The following is a 22,420-nucleotide window of genomic DNA, read 5'->3' as shown; positions in this document are numbered from 1 at the left end:
TCGATGCGGTGGCAAACCAACAAGATCCTCGGGAAAGACGTCCGAGTACTCACAAACCACCCTTGGCAACAGAATCTGAGACTCATCATCCTCACTAATCGAAAGGTTAGCAAGTAGACCACTAAGCTCACTCCGTCCTCGCGGAACATACCCCGGTGGCAACACATTACCCACCCGGTCCCCCAGAAAATGAAAATAATCTCCGCTCACGGTACAACAAGTGACCCTCTGGCGGTAGCAATCAATAACTGCCCGGTATGACGATAACCAGTCCATACCCAAAATAACATCGAAACCTCTCATAGGCATAACAACAAAGGAAAATGGGATTCTATGGTAATCAACCTCTATATCATAACCCCTAACACCGTGTTTCAAAATCAATTCACCCCCAAGAGGTGACACTACACAAATAGGAGATGCTAACTGTGCTAACTCCAACTGCAAAACAGATGCAAATGCAGCAGACACAAAGGAATGAGATGCACCCGTATCAATCAAAACATTAGCAACCGAGTTGCAAAACAAGAAGGTACCCCTCACAATTGATGGTGCCGGTACAAGATCCTGCGCGGTAACAGCGTACACCCGCCCAGACGACCTCTGATCAACCTGCTCACCCCTAGGAGCATAAGATTGCTGCACTGACTGGGACGATGAAGCCCCCTGATTGGCCCTCGAGGCCTGACCCGACTGAGCTGGCTGCTGACCCTGAATCTGCCTCAAACCAGATGCACCAGGTGTACCACCCAACTGCGGGCAATACCTCTTCATATGCCCTGGCTGACCACATTGATAACACGAGAGTGGCTGGCCTCTACCCTGACTCTGGCTCTGAGATTGAGTCGAAGATGATGCTGCTCTCTGCACTCCTCCCCTCTGAGGACAAACTGGAGACTTGTGGCCCAGCTGGCCACACTTGAAACAGGTAATGTCTCCCTGACTGCCTTTTCCCGAACTGGCACTCGGCACAGGAAAAGTCGATCTAGAAAAGCTACCCTGAGACTGCTGAGGATTAAAACCCTTCTGTCTCCTACCATCACTCTGACCATCCTGACTCCTTTTGGAGCCCTTCTGTCCTTCCTCCTCCTCCTGCATCATAATTTCCATGTGGGCTGCAGCATCAACCATACGCCCATAATCCCGAATCATAGTTCCCCCAACTCTCAACTTGAGGCCACGCCTCAACTTCTTCTCAAACTCAATACAACGGCGTTCCTCAGACGCCACCAACTCAGGTGCAAACCTGGACAAACTAGTAAATGCAGCCTCAAACTCGGCCACTGAAGAACTCGACTGCTTAAGCTGACAAAACTGGTCTCTCAGCTTCTCCCTGACTGCTGGAGATAAGAACTTCTCCTGGAAAGCATTCACAAAAGCCTCCCATGTACCTCCTATACGACCCTTAGTAAACTTCCACCACTGACCCGCATCCCCCTTCAACTGGAAAGATGACAAGGTCACTTTCAACCCCTCGTCTTCGATGCCAAGCATCTCAAACGTCTTCGTTGTCTGTTCGAGCCATTCATCTGCCTTAAGCGGCTCTTTAGGATCACCCACAAATTCATCCGGGTTAGACCGGAAGAACTCCCTCTTCAGAAAGGAAGGTCCTGCATCCGCAACAACAACCTGAGCTTGATTCTCAGCTCTGAGAATGCCTACTGACTCCCTGAATGCCCCTGCTATCTCTCAGGCTAGAGCGCCCATAGCCTGCTGGCCTACTGGCTCGGCCACATTGGCCTGGCCAATTCCCTCCTGAACTGCCGGAATCTCCTCTGGCACAGGCACCTCCTGCCTACCCGGCCTACCACGCCTACCGCGTCCTCGTCCTGACATCCTAATAAAGGAAACAAAGACATTAGCACATTAATAAATGTGCTGAAGCTAAACACTCACGTCCTAATGCATTGGACAACAATAATTCATTCCACGTAAGCACATAATCACATAAGCACCTACGAATTTCATTCCTGGATAATGATAGTCCCAATGCGTTACTATAGTTCCGGTTGGAAGCAGCAGTGATCAAGTGCCTTTCCAACAAGACTACTAGAAACTCAAGGGTCCAATCATCATCCCAGAAACTACATTCCATACCCACATAATCACATAAACATGTTATCACATAAGCATATAACGTTACACTACGTCTCTATGAAACGAGACGAACCCATTGTGATACTAATCACTTCCCACGTACCCAAAGTATTCAAACCCGGTACGCTCTGATACCAAGTTGTAACGCCCTCAAAAATATACCCATTTTATATATCATTGACATGCATTATTTAAAGAAAACACTTTAATAATTCATTATAATATCCATCAGAGTCTTACTAAACAAAAGCATTACATGTAACATCAAAGTAAATGCCCTACCGGCTTACATCTTTCCAAGCCAACACTTGGACACAAAGTATGAGTTCTAACTCAAATATAAATAAAGCCCTAGGCTTGAGTGTTTACATGTACTAACAATGAAAAACAAATAACTAAAAATAGTCTTCAAAATTCAAGTCCTTCCAAGCTAAGTCCTTGGAGGTAGCTTATCACCTGAACCTGAAAATGATGTTCCCATAAAGGGTGAGCCATAGCCCAGTAGAAATATACTAAACCACATATAAGCAATGAATAAAGTAATAGCATTCAACAGATGGTTAACCAGATAATCAATTACTTCATTTTACAGTCTCATGACACTATTGTCTAAGACACGTTTTACTTTCCAATTTTATCAACATGGCTTAGAACCTGGCCAAACTTACAACAGTGAATTACATATATCATATTCACATCCTTCCAATATCAACAAACAAATGAGACTCAAGCTCAAATCAAAACACTTCATACTTCCAGATTGATACACATTTTAGTGCTGTATCAATAAAACACTTCTATATAAATAAGCACACATAAAAGTGATGCTAATGGAGTCCATCCCCTATCTCCTCCCAAACAAAATCCGGTTTAGAGGTCCATCCCCTATCTTCCCCTAAACCGTGGAGTACATCCCCTATCTCCTCCCACACAAAACAATGTATGCAAATGCAATGCTCAATCAATACACGTATTTTCTGTATCAATGCAATAGTCAAAATTAATGACTTAACCAATGTGATTAGTTTCAGTTATTCCTAATCCACATGCAATGTCTACAACAATCACGACTATCCTCCACCGATAGCCCAAAACAGTTATTTCTAAACTGAAAATAACTATGTCAACAATTCAATAGACAAATGATTCAAATTATCCAACTACGCCATTTAATCAATGAATTCCCCAATTCCATGAATTTAACCACCTTTTCCCAATTCCATGAATTAATTATACAAATTAATTTAATAATACAACTAGGGTTTTTCCCAAAATTTACCAAAGTATCCCCAACATATCAAAATACCAAAACTTAGAACAAAACCTATAAAATGGAGTAGGAAATCCCTACCTCGAAGAAAACAACCCAAATGGTGAAGACAGAGATGAGTGCCCAAATACCAATGTGCTCCAAATCGCCAAATGTTCAGATTAAATGAAAGCCCTCGACTCCCTCTATATTTTTAATAAAGCAACTAGGGTAGAAACACCCTCTAAATAGATCAAATCTAAGAAAGAAGGTGAGTAGGGAGAGAGAGAAGTCGGACCTAGGGTTTGGAATCAAAAGAAGATGAAAAAGACTGATCAAAACCCGCTGCTGTGTATATAAACTGGACAGGCTCGCTCGAGCGAAGACTTGGTCGCTCGAGCGACCAGACACAGAGAAGCTACGCTCGAGCCAAGGAAGCCTTGCTCGAGCCAACAACCCAAAAGCTCGCTCGAGCGAAAGAAAACTCGATCGAGCGAAGAACTCAAACCCTCAGGTCTGTAACCAGACACACGCTTGAGCGAAGGAACTATCGCTCGAGCGAAGAACGAACTAACACGCTCGAGCGAAGAAAAGCTCGCTCGAGCCAAGAATGCACAGCTACAGGTCCAAATCAGACGCAACCTCTCGCTCGAGCTACCAAACCCCGGCTCGAGCGAAGAACCAAAAATAACAGCTCGCTCGAGCGACAAACTCCTCGCTCGAGCGAAGATCCAAAATTCTGGACAGCAACACTTGGTTTCTAAACCCAACCAACCTGAAACAAACCTGTCCAACACATCCTATAAGTCCAAATGAGAAAATAAGGGACAACAACAACAACAACAATGACAGAATCTACGGAACTTAAGTCCGGATACAATAATCAAATGGGAGAAGACCGGGGTCGCTATAATCTATGTTATTAGTTAGTCATCTTGGAGTAATAAGTGATGGCATAAACTTACTTTATGCTTGAAGCAGTTTAAACCTGCTTTATACTTTTAATTGGATGATTATGCATAATGGTACCTCATAAGTGAAGAAGAAGGTGGTTTCACTATCAACCCTTAATGTTTGTTTCAGCTATTCAAAAATAGGCACTTAAATAGCTTACAAAAGCCTAGGCCCAATTCAGACCAAGGTTTTTTAAATAGGCACTTAATATGGAAAGAAGGTTTTTGAATTTGTCTTACGTGGCAAGAAATTGTCTTAGTTAACAAGTGAAAGAATTAACTGATAGAATTTTTATGCCCTTTCGAGGAGCCTTCTATTACCACTAGAATTAAGAAAGTGGAAAAAATGACACAAACTATACAAAATTTCAATATATATATATATATATATATATTTTAGTACCTTTATTAAAAAATGACATAAATTTTACAAATTTCAACATGATACGTATAAATTACAATTATGTTTTGATCTTAACATTAGGCACGTGTAGACACTAATATATAGATATAGCTCACTCTCTTCTCTTTCCTCATTTCAATACACAGCTACACTACAGCATCAGCAAATGGCTCTGTTTCTCTCTCTATGCTCTGTTTTGTTCATCTTCTCTCTCTACAACATCTATGCCTCCGCAGCTCTTCCTCCTCTTCAACCACATCTTGATGGTAAGCACTGCCTCACTCCCTTTTACTTGCTTTATATACATCTCACATTACATCTCTGTTTCTCTTTTTGGAAGAAATTGCTTGAATGTGATGTGGTTTAGTTCTAATTTGGTTTGTAAATCAACAAAGTTTTTTACTTTTTAGAGTAACTCTAACACTGCATTTCACTTAACAGAAGTATATATAAAATAATTTTACTTTTTAATTTTATCTCACAACTTTACCTAATATGTGTACTCCAACAATAATTGCTACACATGAAATTAGTTTGCCTAGAACTCTCTAAATGTAGTTATTCAAAAGGTGTGAGGCAAGATGTAGATCCATCCTTGGTGAGTTTGGGACTAGCAAAAAAAAAAATAGAGTTTTTCCTTTTAGCATTTTTAAAAAAAAAAAAAATTTGTATAGAAAAAATTTACTTTTCAAGTCAATCTACTAGATCTAAAAAAAAAAAAAAAAAACAAAAAATTAAAAAAAATCTTCTAAAAGGTTCATTAAAAATAAAAAAGTCTTTCGTTTTTTTTTTTCCGTCTTAGTTGAATATAAAAATGTAATATTTTCGAAAAGGCTACCTATAATTTTTCCTTTTTTATTTTGAAAATTTATGCTAGACTCGAGAGTATTTTGTTACAATTTCTACTTATAAAACATAAATAAATTAAATAAGTTTAAAAAAATTGAACATAAAAATTGAAAGTTGAGAAATAAGTGCATTTACCTTTAGTGCCCATTTCACAAAATAGACACATTTCTCTTTCATCTTTATCCTAAATAGCGTCCAAGTGGTAAACTCACATGAATATTATAAAATTTTATGTTCCACAATTATTTTAGTAGTTTACATGGATTTTAATGTGTACTATTTGGGCGTTGTTTTTATATATTTTTGAAGGGTGACACTTTTGCCAAGTAAATTTTAAATTTTCTATTTTTTTTTTCAGGATATGTATTATGAAAATATGTCATGTTCCTAAATACTCCTATCTAGACTTTATGTCCCTAAATAATTTTTTGAAATATGTCATGTTCCTAAAGTAATCTTTCTTTTTTAATCTTTTTCCTTATTCATTCTAAATACTCTACCACTGTTGGTTGGATATGAATCTATAGGAATATGTTAGTTTTGATACTCATTTTCTTTGGAAAAATTCACAATAGTTTAAAGTTTATAATATTTTATTTACCAGTGTGAGCATTTCCAAATTGAGGCATGAGTTATAGTTATAAAGGTAAATTCATGATTTAATTGTTAAGCTTCGTTGGAGGGTTTATTAATATGATTTGAATTTTCTGGCTAGAGGATCATGTATATTTTTGAATCTCAATTAAAATATTATATTGTCCTTCGTCTCTCTTCTATTTTTATTTTGTATTTTTTAACCTTTATAATTAACATTGTTTCCAACTGGTTTGTTTTCTTGATGGGAACTCAAAGCAACATATTCATCCAAAAATGAATATTAAACACAAGGTAAACTTTAATTGCTTTTTTGATTTTTTTTTTCATACTCATTTTATAAATTTGAATTTAATTATTTGTCGGTTTACAATCTTAAAAAATTCTTATCCATTGTTTAGTCATGATGTGTAGGCATAAAAATAAATAAGGTAAAATTATAACGTTTTTTTTTTAAATATTTGGTTAGTCATGTAGCTTTTATTTTCTATGAAATACATGTCTCATATTCCTTTTTTGGGTTTCCATTGAACAATACTCTCAATGAGTTAGAAGAGTGTAGGAATAGCCTAGACTCTTGCATTGGGAAAAAATACACAGATTGGTAGGTACTTGGATTATTTTTCTCTTACAAGGTTGTCTTCCACTATCAACTAAATTTTGTTTTATATCATGGTTTTAGTATTGAATTTTGCTTTTTCTTTGGTTGTTTTCTTTTTCTTATTGTATCAAACATGATGTTTTCACTACAATAGGTTTTTAGGTAGCTACAGTTTGGAGGTTTGTATGATTTGTTGTCATTCTCAATTTCACTCTCTATGCTATTGTTTTCTTTCTATTCATTTATCTACTTTAATAGTACAAATGCATGTCTATTCACTTGAACATGGAATGACAGGTTTCAATTGACCATAATAGGTGCATTGCTTTAAACAGTGATGTTGGTATTTGCAAGAGAGTTTGAAGTTATTATATTGCGTTGTAGATATCTCAACATTGAATCATGTATCATATCAATTCTCTTTTATGTAGCATGCTACTTTCTGTCTACCAAGTTACTAACCTAACTTTCACAATTTGAATTAATTTCTCACAGGCCAGTGGAAGCAAGAGCAAGATGGTGATAATCATGATCATGTTGCTTAGAGCTTTAGAGCCTTGAATAAATAACCATAAGTGATGATGTACTTGGATGAAGAATATAACTCTGTTTTGTCATCACTTGAATTGTGAAGCTTTGTGAATTTCGAAAATTTAGGAATCATTGTCATCACTTAGTTTTCTTCTAATCTCATTTTCTATTGGCTTTTATTTGTTGAGCAGATTTTTATTTATTTGTGTTTGAGTGATCTAATGAAAATTACTGTTTTTGCTTAGGACCGCTTAATTGAGCATAGTCTATTGATTGCCTTTTTTAGCAATTACAGTATTAATTTTTAATCATAATTGTTTTCGAACTCATAACCCATTTGATATATTTATTTGAAATCATACAAACAATTCATAAGATACGATATGCAAGAATTGATTAGAAAGCATGCTTAGATATTTTTTTTTTCCTTTCCTTTTGGAATGTTTTTAGGCACAAGTCATTCGCTAATTGTCTTATATAAAAATGAATTAAAATAGCGAATGACCCGTGCTTGATTGGGGATAAAAAGATCTTAGTATCTTTGTAGAATTTTCACCAAGATTGCATACGAAAATTGCAGGGTAAGTCATTTTTTTAATATTTTTATTTCTTCGCATCTTGATTGTAACCCATTAAGTATTTTCTATCCGTGACACTTAATTACTGGAATTAATTTAGGAAAAATTACAAATCAGTGGTAAGACCAAAAAAAATTGCAAAATCATGCGAAACTTTATCACTTAAATTATTAAAGTTGATAAGCTTTACTATTGATTTGCAATTTTCCTATTAATTTTTAAATTTTATTATCGATTTTGCTATCAATGGTTTTATTTCGAAAAGTGGAGAGACAAGTTGACTTTTTGCTATTCATTTTAAATTCTCAAAAGATGTACAAGTGAATTAGAAAAAAACATTTGACTGCTATGCATGGTTGCTACTTTTTGTAAGGTTATTATTTTTCGTACAAGTGATTTAATATTTTTCATGGATGTACAAGTGATTTAGTATTTTCATGGATGTACAAGTAATTTAGTATTGCTCAAAAAATGTACAAGGGATTTAGTATTAATAAAAAAATATTGCTAATTGCTCAATGACCCAATGTCTAGCTTTATATTGAACTGCCTAGGTATATTAGCTGTTTCTCAACTTAATTAGTTATATCTAAAAGTTTTCATAACATTTGTAGGTTTTTGGTTTATGTCAGGTTGTGTTGGGAGTACATTTTTCTCATGTTACATTGTTTGTAGGCAAGTTAAATTTTTATTATTTTTCCTAGATTTTTCTCACGTAGTTTCAGGTTTATAATTTGTAAAGAACTATTACAATGTGATTTGCAGCAGTAGCACCAGCAGGTGTACATTGTTTGGTATCAGCGGGTGTACATTGCTTGGTATTTAAATTAATTTTTTTAGATTGCAGAGCACTGGTTGGTGTGCATTTCAATTTTAATTTTCTTAGATTGCAGAGCAATAGCTGGTGTGCGTTTGTTGGTATTTAATTTTAATTTGTTTTTTTTTTGAATTGCAAAATACTGGGTGGTGTGCATTGTTTGGTGTAATTTTTTTTTTGAATTATAGAGTGTTAACAAATGTATAATACCTTGGTTTGTATGTTTTAGTTTTGTCTTTACAATTTTTTATTAACTTGCATAGCAAGGGTGCTTTTATTTTTAATGTTAGCATTGATATGAAGTTTATACTTTAGAGTCATAAAGTTTTTTTTTAATAAAAATGAAATGTTTATGATTGCGTTATTTGCCATACTTTAAATAGTTGATTGGGAAATATTTATTTTCAAAATATACAACCAAAAATATTTTCAAGTTTTTTTAATAAAAAATCTTTTCAAAACTAACCAGACCTTCATTCATATTTTAACTTCAAATTTTTAGCAACAAATGGGATAAATTACCTTTTAACCCAATAATTTTATATTTAATTACATTTTGATCTCATCATTATTTGCACCGTGCCTTTAGGCACGGGAATATACTAGTATACTTATATTTCACTTAATTTTACACACATTTTCTCTTTCCTTTTTCAAATTTCTCCTTAAATCTCTCAACCAAACACAATGTTAAGATTCTTATCCATATCTCGAATATATAGTCTTTCTTGTTTAATTTTTCTTTTTATTTTGACTTTATATATCTGTCACATTATTATCTATTAGGTCAAATCACATTGATTAGCATATGTCATTAACAAATCATTGAACACATAAACCTGAAAAAAGTTAAATACTTTTAAGACTAAAATGTTACATCCCTATTTTAATACAGATTGACTAATCCCTACACAAATTAAAGATCTAATCACAAAAACAACCTATCAAAAAAAAATCCCCCCCAAAAAAAAAAACAATTCTGTTTTGTAACTTGATTTTTTTTTACCTGAGTGGCTCAATTGCCCAAAACGACATCATTTTTGGCAAATTTATTTATTTATTATCATCATTATTATTATTATTATTATTATTATTATTATTATTATTATTATTATTTTAATTTTTTTTAATTTTTTTAATTTTTTAATTTTTTTTATTTGCAAATGAAGAAGCAGAAGGAGAGGAGAAGAGAAGAGGGAGCTGTGTGTGAGAGAGAGAGAGAGAGCATATCATCATCATCATCATCAACAACATATCATCATCAACGACAACAACAACAAACAACATCACATCATCATCAACACATTTTGGCATTAACAACATATCATCATCAACAACAAACAACACCACATCCTTTGCTTTTTTTTTTTTCTTTTTAGATAACGAGAGAGAGAGAGAGATAGATAGATAGATAGATCTATACACATACACAGAGAAGGAGAGATAAACAAAACTGTGTATACACACACAGATCTATTTGTGTATACACAGATCTGTTGATGATGGCACCGGTGATGGCGCGGTGATGGTGGTGATGCCTCTCTCTCTCATCTTTGTTCCCTTTTTCTCTCTTTTCTCTCTTTTTTTCTTTCTCTTGTCCTCTCTTCTTTTTCTTTTTCTCTCTATTTCAGAATATCAGAGAAAAAAAAAACTACCCAAAACGACGTCGTTTTGGGCAGTCGAGCCACTAGAGCCAAAGAAATTTCGAGTACGAAGGATTATTAAAAAAAAAAAAAATACAAGAAAGTAATTAAAATCTTAAGAATCTTCTTCTCACTTCACTGACGGCGTTCAGGAGTCCAATGAGGCAAAGACAAGCTAAAATGTGCTGATACACTCTCGAATCCAAAAGCTCCATGATGGGTGTAAAGCTAACACACCTCGGCACCTTACACTGATTAATGAACACTCCTCTCGATATCGCATAATCCATTAGCTTCTTAAAGGTCCCACTCTTCACTACCCTGATCTCCAAAGCTCCAATTGAGTTGTCTGTGACTCGGCCTTAACGGTATACCGAGTTAAGCGATTCCTCCATTGCCAAACAACACTGAGCCAACACGTCCTCACTCGGCGAGTTACCCGAATCCTTCGCTAATAGCTCCTAGTAAATCACATAGTGACTCGGAATCGTCTTCGTATTGGCGTAACTCGTGTACTCCACAACATTCGTGTTGAACTCTTTCAAGAGTTGCAAAGCGTTCTCGACCGCTTTCTGTAACTCGGACTCGTCGGTCTTGTCCGAGTTGATGTTGAATAACACGTTTTTTCTCCATACAAAGGGTTAGCTTTTTGGCTTTTTTGGCATGGGGTTAAAAAGCCTGGTTTGGGAAGGACTTTTGATTTTTTTGACTTTTTTGATTTTTTTGACTTTTTTGTGAGAGAAAGAATGTAATGATGGGTTGGGTGTGATGTTTTGTCTTATTGGGCTAAAAAGCCTATTTGTTTTTTGTGGCTAAAATAGCCAAAAAAGCCTGGCTTTTGGCTTCCCAAATGAAGCCAAAGTGGAATTGCGAAGCTGAGTTGTGGAACCCAATTACTCGAAGGATGTCGTCGACTCGGTATCGGCAGAGTCCGGCGTAGGTGGTGATCACAAGTTTGTATTCTTTTCCCACTTCTACGTTAGCGAGGTCAATGAGTTTGGGTGGCGAGTTGCGGGTTGACCCGGCCGAGTTGGGTTCTTGGGGGAGGAACTCGAAGTAGGCCATGTTTGGCATGATGGTATATGAGACTTCAGAGGGTTTTGACATCGGGTTGAGATTGAGTCCGAAATAACACTCTGACGTAGCGTATATGGTGCAAGCTAAGGGCAAGCCACTGTAGTAGTCCAGGGTTGGAATGTATTGGGCCATCGCACCCATTACAATCACATCCAAGTACTTTGTGTTAGGCCAAATTCTAGTAATAATTCCTTCCTAATTGTCCTTTGAGCACTCTCTCGACACGAGATCCGTAAGTACCGGGTCGGGTTTTATTGTTTGGTTAATGCATTCCTGGACTGATGGATCGGTGATTTTCGGGTTAAGAGTTCTGGTGCGGATATTTTGGGTGAGAGTTAAATTGAGTTGGAGGAATCCGATGGCCCGGATTAGTCCAGAGGCGAAGACAGCTCCGACCCAGAGGACTTGTTTGCTCTAATAAGCCGCAGAGCATTTGGGTGTACATGCTTTGGAACGAGTCGGGGCAAAGTATGGCTTCGTTTGGACTTGTGCAAACATTGTATGGGTCATAGGGTTGGATCTTGAAGTGTTTACTTTTGTAGTAACTGGTAAGAAATGGCCGGGCCAATAGCCCACCCGGAGTCTTTGTTTTGGACTTCACAAACAAGAAGTAAGGTCTTTTGCCATTGTCCAAACCCGGAACATATCCGTTAAAATTTAAACAGAAAATTATAAGAAAAAAAGTTAAATTGTACAACCAAACAAAATTAACTCAAAACTCTTATATGTTCCTTTTTAATTTAGTTTTCAAATTTAAATATTGTTATTTTTATCATTGCAATTTAAATTTTGATTTTTTTAAAAATATAAGTCAATTTCGCTAATTCAAACAAATTGTCTAAATTATTAACATAATAACTATAAAACACACTTTGATCTAAAAATTTTAAATCAATTTGTTCTCTAAAGTTTTAATTTAATAGTTTTTATCCATAAAATTGATGAAAAGATATAAAATATACAGAGAGGTTATAATTGAAATTGACAATTAAATTTTTTAAACAAAGAGAACATGGAGCACATACTTTAGAAATTGTACGGGGGTGAAATATCCTCAGTTCTTTGTACTTCTTGAACCCAAGTTTCACGTAACGTCATTTGACCTGAAAACAGAAAGATGGTGAGCTGCCTAGCAGTGTGCTGCCGGATAAACTCTTCGATGCTCAAGTCAGCACACTTGGAGAAGAAGAAGAAGAATGGGAATAGAGCACTTTAGAGAGAGAGAGTTGTGAATTCCTTCAGGTTGCATACCTCTAACGTTCCCCTATTCCCTTCTTTTCTAGGCTAGCCATGCAGTCTCAGAGATTGTGGGAGGACTATCTCTATTGTCGTTCCTTAGACAGGTGGCTGTGCTACCCTTTACCTTCCTTACACGTGTAGAGACCGAAACCTCCAAACAGTGTTTGTTGAACTGCCAAACAGTATTGACGCATACCAGGAGTGGATTTTTTCTTCTTCATATCATTGGTCTAGGTGGCTCACATAATTGGGCTATCACAACCGACCTATCATTTGGGAAGAAACACCACAATGATTGGGATGGCCGAACTATAATAAATCGATCCATTTGAACTGACCAGTCGTGAGGCGCACAGTTTGACATCTCGGTCTCGCCCCGCTACCTTGTAAAGCATCTTGGTCCAAATTCAATCTGGACTGTCCGTGGGTCAGCCTAACACATTACTGCGGATCTAACTGAATATTAGGCCGAATCACAGCTCGGTTGAGCACCTGCGTGTCTTTGCATTTTGGTTGATGGTCTGCTCGGCTGAATGTAATGGGCTGGGGAACCATGTTGGTTCAGTTCGGTCAGACACAGGCTCTGGCCCTCACAGGGCCCAACACCGTACCCTGCGCTACCATTGCTCGGCCCTATTGTTCAGCGCAAATCCCCCTCTCAATTTTCCCTTAATCCCATACGAGCTGAGCGTGATTGGGATTATTATTCTAACCGAGCTACCTGATTTGGTCGGTCATTGAGGATTACGCCAGTAGTCTTGTCATCGATTATTCAGCCGTACTGATAAACCGTCTTTTCGATGCCATGTGGCTTTGCCACATTGGTTTCGTGTAACCCCACAGCTATCTACATTATTCCAAGGATTTGAAAAGTTACCGCCCATTCATTTTCTCCCATATATACACACTAGAAGCCCAAAGACCCTTATCACTGTTCATCTCTTTTCTTCAGAAACCCTAAGCTTCTAACCTCCAAGCTCCTGCCACCGCTGCCATTGCTGTCGTCACTACTTTTCGAGTTGTTTTTAGCTATCTCTGTCCTCACGAAGGCTTCAGATAGGGTCGTGGTTGACTGGGTCTTAAGTTGGCATTCATACCTGTAAATTTTTATGTCCTTCCTTTGTGTTCTCCATTAATGTTCTTCGTGTTCTTGTCTGGGACTGTTGATACCCTGCCAGTGCCCCTTCTGTGGGGTAAAACTGGTAGGTAAGCAGACATTAGGTAAAAATGGAATCGAAGAGGCGGATGGGGCCATCGTGACCCTCGTTTCCCTTAGTTTCAATGCATGAACTTCACATTTAGAATGAATAACATAAACCCTGGATAAGACCAAGAAAAATCCCACTTTTAGATCCAAAAATAGGATTTAGCCGAGCAAAAATTGGTTTGGGGTCCTCTCTTGAGGCTGAGATCGAGCTGTAAATTGTAGGGAACTAGAACCGAGATAGGAAGATCGAACCGGTCAAACACCCTAGGATCTTTTACCGAGCTAAACACTTCCTTATAAGAGCCGTGCAATTTATGCCGCACTCATACTTGGACTTATTTTTTAATAATGCATAACAAAGTAGGACTAACCAAGCTTACTCAGCATTACTATCAGTGAGGCTCAAAGTCCGAGCAAACAATCACCAAATTTTGACCGAGATATAACCAAAATTATCCAACTAAATAAAACCGGGATAGATGGGGAAGTATCGGTTCATGGTTAATTCGCCTGGGGCAATGGCTGAGTTTCGTAGAGAGTACAATATTCCAGGCGATGTCCACTTGGAGCTGGCCAAGAAAGGAGATACTCTCTGAGGCGAACTGGACAAATGCCCCTTCACGGTGATATCCATTGTGGAAGGCGACCTGCGCTTCCCGATCCAACCCTGGTCTGCGAATTTTTGAGATAGACTAGGCTGTGCCCGACCCAAGTCTCCAACAACACATACAAAATAATAAATAGCGTGGTCGCGCTGAATAGGATATTCGGTCTGAATCTCGGCCTTGCCGAGATATTCCATCAATACACACTTAGCAAAAATAAAAGAGGGTTTTGCTGGTATCTCAAGGTCAGGAAAGGTCGAACAAAACTTATCGAAGGTAACCCGGATAAAGAGACCAACGATGATGATTTCCTGTGGGTGTCTGGTAATTATGAGGACACCGAAGCGCCCATACCGGGCTGGTACATAAGAAAAGATTTTGGGAGTGCTGGTGAGCACCTCAGCATGTTTTTTTTTTTATATTACTATTCTTGTTTTTGTTGATCTAACCTTTTTTCCTGTTGCAGACTATAGACTCTTGGCGGAAGATTACTCCCGCGCTAACCAAGAGGCCATAAGGATTTCATTGCGGCATCCGACCGAGGAGCGAGAGCATCGCAAGTTTCTCTACTTTGAACCGAGCTACCGCTACACGGCGCCACGCAGGAGCAGGGTGACCGACTTTCTTTAAGCCCCTTTTCCAGAGCCAGATCCAAACCTTTCTCTAATCAAACTAGTTCCTTTGACCGCCGAGCAAGAAATGGCCAAGATTTGGGCTATCGAGTCAATGATCATTGGCGAGCCGAGTGACTCTCAACCGTCAAAAATAGCTAGGGAACAATCCTTCACACCGGCCGTGCAAGAAAAGGGGGCGGTGCTAGCTCTGGCCAACGAACAAGCTGCTGGTCGGTCTAAGAAATGGCCGAGAAAAGATCAGGTCGAACAACATTTCGTGGACGAAGATTCCACCGAGCATCTAACTACCGATCTGGGGGAGCAGACTAATCAACCAATCACTGAGCCATTTGCTCGCTCCAGTGCCCCACCAGTCTGGTCGCCCGAGATGAAATACAAAGGCCAGGCAGTTACTACCGTCGACTAGGTCTATGCCGACAAGGGCTACTCACTTGGCTTCAACATGACCAAGGGATTGTTTCTCCCTACCGACATGAAGAAACACGAAGAGTTGTCCGACCTAAAAGTTATCCGCTTGGCAGCAAGGTCGATCGTGCTGGTAAGTTGGCAAACCTCTTTGTCGTGAACTTGTTGCTCGGTTTTGGCGTACTGACATTTCTCTTTTGTTTGTAGGCCGCGCAGAAGAACTATTTGGCCTACGAGCGAATGATCGCCGCGTGGCAAAGTCTGCGGGAGGTCATCACTGATGACAAGGCCAAGACCGCCGAGCTAGAAAAGTTGAAGGCCGCACAGGAAGAGGCCTTGGCCGAACGCGACAGGCTTGCCAAGCAGCTGGCGAGGGTGGATGAGGATAAGAAAAATGTCCTCAAAGTGACCAAGGCCAGATACATTGTCGAGATGCGCAAACTCCGTGAAGCCCACGAAGCCGAGCTGGACAAGCAGGTCGATGATGCTGAAGACCGCGACTATGTGGAGGGCGAAAAAGCTTACGAAAGGCAGGTGCAGGGGACCAAGGACATTTTTTTCCAGTGCGGTTAGAAAGCCACCGTGGAAAAACTTGGCCTTGGTCATGACTCCGACATGTTCCAAAACCTTCCTACCGCCTTCATCCCGGTCCACATGCAAGCTTATGCCAGTGCCGTGTAGAAGAAGCTAATAGAAGAAGCGAAGCTGGCGGCTGCGGCAGAAGCTTCCCTTGCGTAACTAACCAATCAGAATCCTCCTTCTAAGTTGTCGGAGGAAGGAGGCCAAGAGCTTGAGGAGCCCGAATAGGAGGTGGACGCGGTGGTCGGCGCTCAAGAGGGAGATGCCAAGATAAGGGCGACCGACCAAGCAAACACTGTTGACCTTGATTGAACTTTGTCCCTCTTTTTTTTTTTGGTTTTGATATAACCGGGCTAGGCCCCACTTTTGTAATCACACTTTATGATAAATGAAAATTTCAACTTTTTGCTCACCATGTTATGCAAATTTTTCGTTTGCCTTGTGTGGTTGTCAGTTTCTTCGGTTTGGCCGAGATAAAATCACCTTAGTCTAACGAGCAATCTCATTTTGGTTTAAAATATTAGTTGAACATAACACCAACGCTATTAAGAACTAGGCAAAGACACACCAACATTTTAAGTAGGCACACAATGTCAGCTCGGCTACAATATAAGTTGAACGAATTTGATATCAAAATCAGCCCAACATTAGTGAGCAAGATACATCTCGGGTGAGCACGAGCAAAATCTTCTCTTTAATCGGCAAGCAAAAATCAGCTCTGTGAATGACGAGCACAATCAGCCTCATAATCCGAGCAAAAATCAGCCCGGATAATTATGCACGAAATTGGCTTGCCCTAGCTCGAGTTGGAAAAAATGCCAAACTGTTTACACGGGCGAGCAATGTCAGCTCGGCCCTAACACGAGCTGGGAAAAATGCCGCAGTTTGCATTGGCGAGCAATGTTAGCTCGGTCCTAGCACAGGTTGGGTAAAGCGCCAACTGTTTGTATGGGCGAGCAATGTCAGCTCGGCCCTAACGCACATTGGGCAAAACACCAATTGTTTGTTTGGGCGAGCAATGTCAGCTCGGTCCTAACACACGTTGGGCAAAACACCAACTGTTTGTTCAGTTGAGTAATGTTAGCTCGGTCCTAACACAAGTTGGACAAAACACTAACTGTTTGCACGGCCAAAGTCAAGCCGTTGTTGACTACCTGCCCCTGGCACTATAGTAGCTTAATATTCTGGCAATATCTTTGTATAGAAGCGCATAGTATAAGAAAAAGATGGGGCTATCTTCCATTACACGTCACTGATTTACACCAAATGCCAAAAGGCCAAGTTACAAGAAGTAAAAGAATAGAAAAGATTACATTTCAAAAGTAAAATATCTTGAGATTGGCTGCATTCCATGGTCTGGGGACAACTTTACCATCTAAGTCTTCCAGGTGGTATGCCCCTTTGCCTGCAAGGCCAGTTACCTTGTATGGCGCTTCCCAATTTGCTCATAATTTGCCTTCACCAAGGATCATTGTGTTGCCCATTACCTTCCTCAACACGCAGTCTCTGATCCTGAATAGCCTAGGATTCATGGTCTTGTTATATTTTCTGGAGAGCTCTTGCTGGTAAGTTGCTATGTGGATTAGAGCCCATTCCCTTTTTTCTTCAGCTAGGTCAAGTTCCAGGGCCACAGCTTCATTGTTCAAGTCTGGCTGAAAACTTTTAGATCGGATGGTTGGCATGCCGATTTCCAATGGTATGACCGCCTCCATGCCGTAGGCCAAGGCAAATGGAGTTTCCCCGGTTGACCGCCTTGGTGTAGTGAGGTATGCCCATAGCACATTGGGGAGTTCTTCAAGGCACTTCCCTTTGGCCTTCTCCAATCGCTTCTTCAGCCCGTCTAGGATGGTCTTGTTTGAAGCTTCTGCTTGACCATTTAACTGAGGGTAGGCCGGTGTGGAGTTGTAAAACTCAATCTTTAACTCTTCGCAAAATCCGCAAAAGAGTTTCCCATCGAACTGAGTGCCATTATTCGAAATGAGGGCCTTTGGGATACCGAAGCGAGTGATGAAATTCTGCCAAACAAATTTTTTTACATCTTTTTTCTTGATGGTTGCCAACGACTCGGCCTCTACCCACTTAGTGAAGTAGTTGGTAGCAGCGATGAAAAACTTACGATTGCCCGGAGCTGTTGGAAGCGGTCCTACAATATCTAACCTCCAAAGCGCAAATGGCCAAGGACTTGTAAGGGGGAGCAACTCTCTGGCCGGCTGGTGGATTTGGTGAGCAAAATTTTGACATTTTTTACACCTGTGAACGTATTTCTGTGCGTCCGCCTGCATACATGGCCACCAATAACCCTGGAAAATTGCTCGGTAAGCCAAAGATCTGCCCCTAATATGACTCTCACAGATGCCTTCATGAATCTCGAAGAGGAAAGCTTCTACCTTGCTGGGGTCGACGCATTTTAGGTATGGCCTAGTGAAAGACTTCTTGTACAAGGTGCCAGATGGGGAGAGCCAAAACCGCTCTGATTTGGCCTTGATCTTGTTGACCTCCTTCTTTTTTAATGGGTAGAATTCCATCCTTTAGGAAGGCGATAACGGGATCCATCCAGGATGGTCGTCCCATGTCGGCGTAGAGTACTTCGGGCACCTCTGGTTCCTCAATGCTTGGTGACGGTAAGAATTCTATCATCAAAGGATTGAAAAAAGTCATTTGCATGGATGTTAGGCCGGCCAGTTGGTTGGCTGCATTGTTTTCTTCGCAGTTAATTTGTTCCATTCTTATTGCGGCAAACTTTTTTATTTTTGTGCGTACCAGCGCTTGATACTTGGCCATCCTTTCATCTCTGGCCTCATATTTCCCAGAGACCTAATTGACCACCAGCTTAGAGTCGCTGAATACCATAAGTTCTGATGCTTTCATCCTCAATGCACTCTTCAATCTGGCGAGGAGGGCTTCATATTCTGCCTCATTATTGGATGCTAGGAAACCGAGTGTGATCACGTGCTCGATGGTCAGCCTATCCGGGGATGTCAGCACGACCCCTAGACTGGCGTAATGTCTGTTGAAGGCCCCATCAACGAAGAGCTTCCATAGCTTGCCAATGAATAACTTCTAATAGTCGAAGGGATTTTGAGAGTTCCTCAACTCCAAGGTACTGGTCGACTCATTCTGGTCTCTTTCTATATCTTTGTCGAGCTTGTATTTTGGCAAACTGGCCATTTTTTCATTTCTTGCTCAGCTTTCTCTTGCCCTTCTGCCACTTGTTGTCTACCATTTGTTTCTGCTGGCTGAGTCGTGGGCTGTGCCAAATCCGTGCTAACCAAATTAACAAGGTAAACAGGGTGTGTCCCGGGGGAAAATTCTACCACGAAGTTGGCAAGAGCTTGAGCTTTGATAGCAATGCGCGGCTGGAACTTGATATCGTATCGTCCTAACTCCACGGCCCACTTCAAAATTCTGTCGGCAAAATCTTCCTTCTCAAAGAGCACCTTAAGTGGAAATTCGATTAGGACGACTATTGTGTGGGCATGAAAATAGTGTGCCAGCTTTCTGGAAGCCATCATGAGGGCCAGAGCCAATTTGTCTAGTGGCAGATATCTTGATTCAGCCGGGAGCAGCGTCTTGCTTATGTAGAAGATGGAGAGGTGCTAGATCCCCTCAGCGCGGATGAGAACGACGCTCACAACGTGTTGAGAAACTGCCAAGTAGAGGTATAGTTCTTCGCTCGATTTCGGTGTGACCAGGATTGGGGTCGAGGAAAGGTACATTTTTAGATCCGCTAATGCACGGTCGCATTCGTCATCCCAAAAGAACTTGGCCTTCAAAGTTTTAAAGAAGGGCCTACAACGATCTGAAGACCGGCTGATAAATCGGTTTAGCACGACTGCTATTCCAGCAAGATGTTGCATGTCCTTCGTGGAGTTTGGACGCTCAAGTTCTTGTATCGTTTTGATCTAGGAAGGGTCAGCTTCAATTCCTCGGTTCATGACCAAAAAACCTAGAAATTTGCCAGTGCCAACTCCGAAGGCGCACTTGGAGGCATTTAAACGTAGCTTGTGATGTTTAAGTATGGCGAACATCTCTGCTAGGTTGGCAAGGTGTTGAGACTTGCCTGTGCTCTTTACCACCATATCATCGATATAAGCCTCCATAGTGCGGCCAAGAAGGGGGGCGAACATTTTGGTTACCATCAATTGAAAAGTTGCCTCAGTATTTTTCAGTATGAACGGCATGACCTTGTAGCAATACAAGCCTCTTGGAGTGGTGAACGAAGTGATCTCTTGGTCTGGTTTGTACATGGCTATCTGGTGGTAGCCGCGATATGTATCCAGGAAGCTAAACCTTTGATGACCAGCGGTTAGATCCACCAGCTGGTCGATTCTAGGGACGGAGAAGTTGTCCTTTGGGCACGCACGGTTGATCGTCTTATCATCAACGCACACTCGCCATTTATCGTTCTTCTTCGACACTACCACCGTGTTAGAGATCTATCTAGGGTACTGAACTTTTTCTATTGCCCCAATTTCTAGCAAGTTCTTGACCTCTTCTGCCACTATCTCAGCATGGTGCAAGGCTGAGCATTGCATCCTCTGAATGACCGGTCGTGCATTCGAAAAGACATTCAACTGGTGGCAAATGAAGCTAGGGTCGACGCCAGGCATATTATAAGGCGTCCATGCAAAGGCCTCTATGTTGGAAACCAAAAAGTTGACATAATCAAGTCGCTTGGCGTTGAACAAAGATGATCCCAAAAGAAAGAACTTATTTAGATCATTCTCATCGACGTGCACTTCCACCAAATTTTTAACCGATTTCTTCTCGACCTTTCTTCCCATGCTTTCCAAGACTTCCTTCCCTTCTAGTCCTTCTATCATTAAAATTGCACTAGTTTGATTAAAATCAAAAAAACTTTAGTGAAGTAAATTGATAAAACTTAAATTTGAATGAACAAAATGACAAAAAAAACACATGCATATATTTACTTACAAGTTCATGACAGGCATAAGAAGACTGTATAGCAACTGACGACGATCTAACTTTTTATGAATCGTAGGCATGAGTTTTCTTTCACCAGCTGAAGTCCCAAAGCTGTAGAAAATTATCAAAATCACAAGTTAAAAATTAATCCGAGTTCAATTTTCAATGATTTCATTACAAAAAAAATAAATAAAAATAAAAATCAACTAATTACCTAGTGAGAAACTCGGAGATCGGATGAGAAGACAAGATTGGGGAACGATCACCATTGGCAATTTGCTGAATCTCAGGTTGAAGATCTTCGTAAGTAATCACCGGAATTTTGGATTTGAAAGTGTCTCGATCGGTTGCTCCGGAGAGCTTGAATTGCCGGAGGTACTTCGTTTGGGCGTTTCGAGATAGTATTTCGGACAACACGTTCTCTTGATCCGAATCATCATTTCTTGTTATCTCTTCGATGAATCGAAGTGCCTTCGCATCCTTTTCGCAAGCTGGAGGTCCTAGAGGAGAGGACATACAGAATCAACAGCCATTTTAGAGAGAGAGTAAAAGAGCTCTATAGTTTGTGTTTTAGAGAGAGAGAGAGAGAATTAGAGAAGAAGACAGAGGAGAGGTGGTGGTGGTGGTGGTGGTGTTGTGAAAGGGAGAATTGACTTTATATAGAGAAAACAATGTTTTTTGCGTGAATGAAGTGATATTGTGGCCTAGTGGAGGCTAAGGGGCGTGAGAGACAAAAAGGAGGCAAAGTTGATTGGGGGTCGTGGACAATTTTGTAACTCTTCGTTGTCAAGTTGTGTTTGGCGGGGAGGGGACATGGTGGAGTCCGGATTCTCGGCCGCACTTCTCTGCGGCCCTTCTTGCTGCCTTCGCCAAAATGACGTCATTTTTGCCAAAACGACAACAACGTTATTTTGTTTAGTTTTTTATCCCCCCCAAAATTTGAGTTTCCCTTTTTTCTTTTCACTTTTATCTTCGTCTCTGTTAGCCCTAACAGAGAAGAGAGGCGTAGCTGGAAAAGAGAGAGAGACGGAGAGATAATCGGCGAAGACGAACACAGAAATGAACTGTGAGAGATGGTGGAGGGACGAGATGGTGAAGGATAGAGGATGGCGAAGGGACGCAAGTCTGGCAGTGATGCGATGGCAACAATCTCCCCTTCTCTCTCTCTTTCTCTCTACCCCTCTCTTTCAATGGCTGAAGGAAGCATGGACAATCAATGTAGTCCTCTTCTCACTTGGGCTTACTATTCTACCCAAAAATTTTACCCAATCATTGAAAAATTACTCTGAAATGCAAGTGTATGGTGTAAAGTAGTTTTCTTGGTAAATTTTGAGTATGTAGTGCTGTTGCTTTGCATTGGACTCTATTGGGTTCCCCATTTCTTTACAAATTGAGAGCTAATGTTTGTTGATTTTGGTGAAAACAGAGCATG

At 40.1% G+C, this 22,420-nt stretch overlaps 1 pseudogene; it reads right to left on the bottom strand.

Moving 5' to 3' along the window:
* Nucleotides 1-10,303: 10,303 nt before the first annotated feature.
* LOC114264838 (putative indole-3-acetic acid-amido synthetase GH3.1) lies at nucleotides 10,304-21,521 on the bottom strand (annotated as a pseudogene).
* Nucleotides 21,522-22,420: the final 899 nt, after the last annotated feature.

The sequence above is a fragment of the Camellia sinensis genome, chromosome 12 (genome assembly GCF_055761805.1).
Source record: "Camellia sinensis isolate YWXY chromosome 12, ASM5576180v1, whole genome shotgun sequence".
Lineage (NCBI taxonomy): Eukaryota > Viridiplantae > Streptophyta > Magnoliopsida > Ericales > Theaceae > Camellia > Camellia sinensis.
This window is presented reverse-complemented; position numbering and strand designations above follow the sequence as displayed.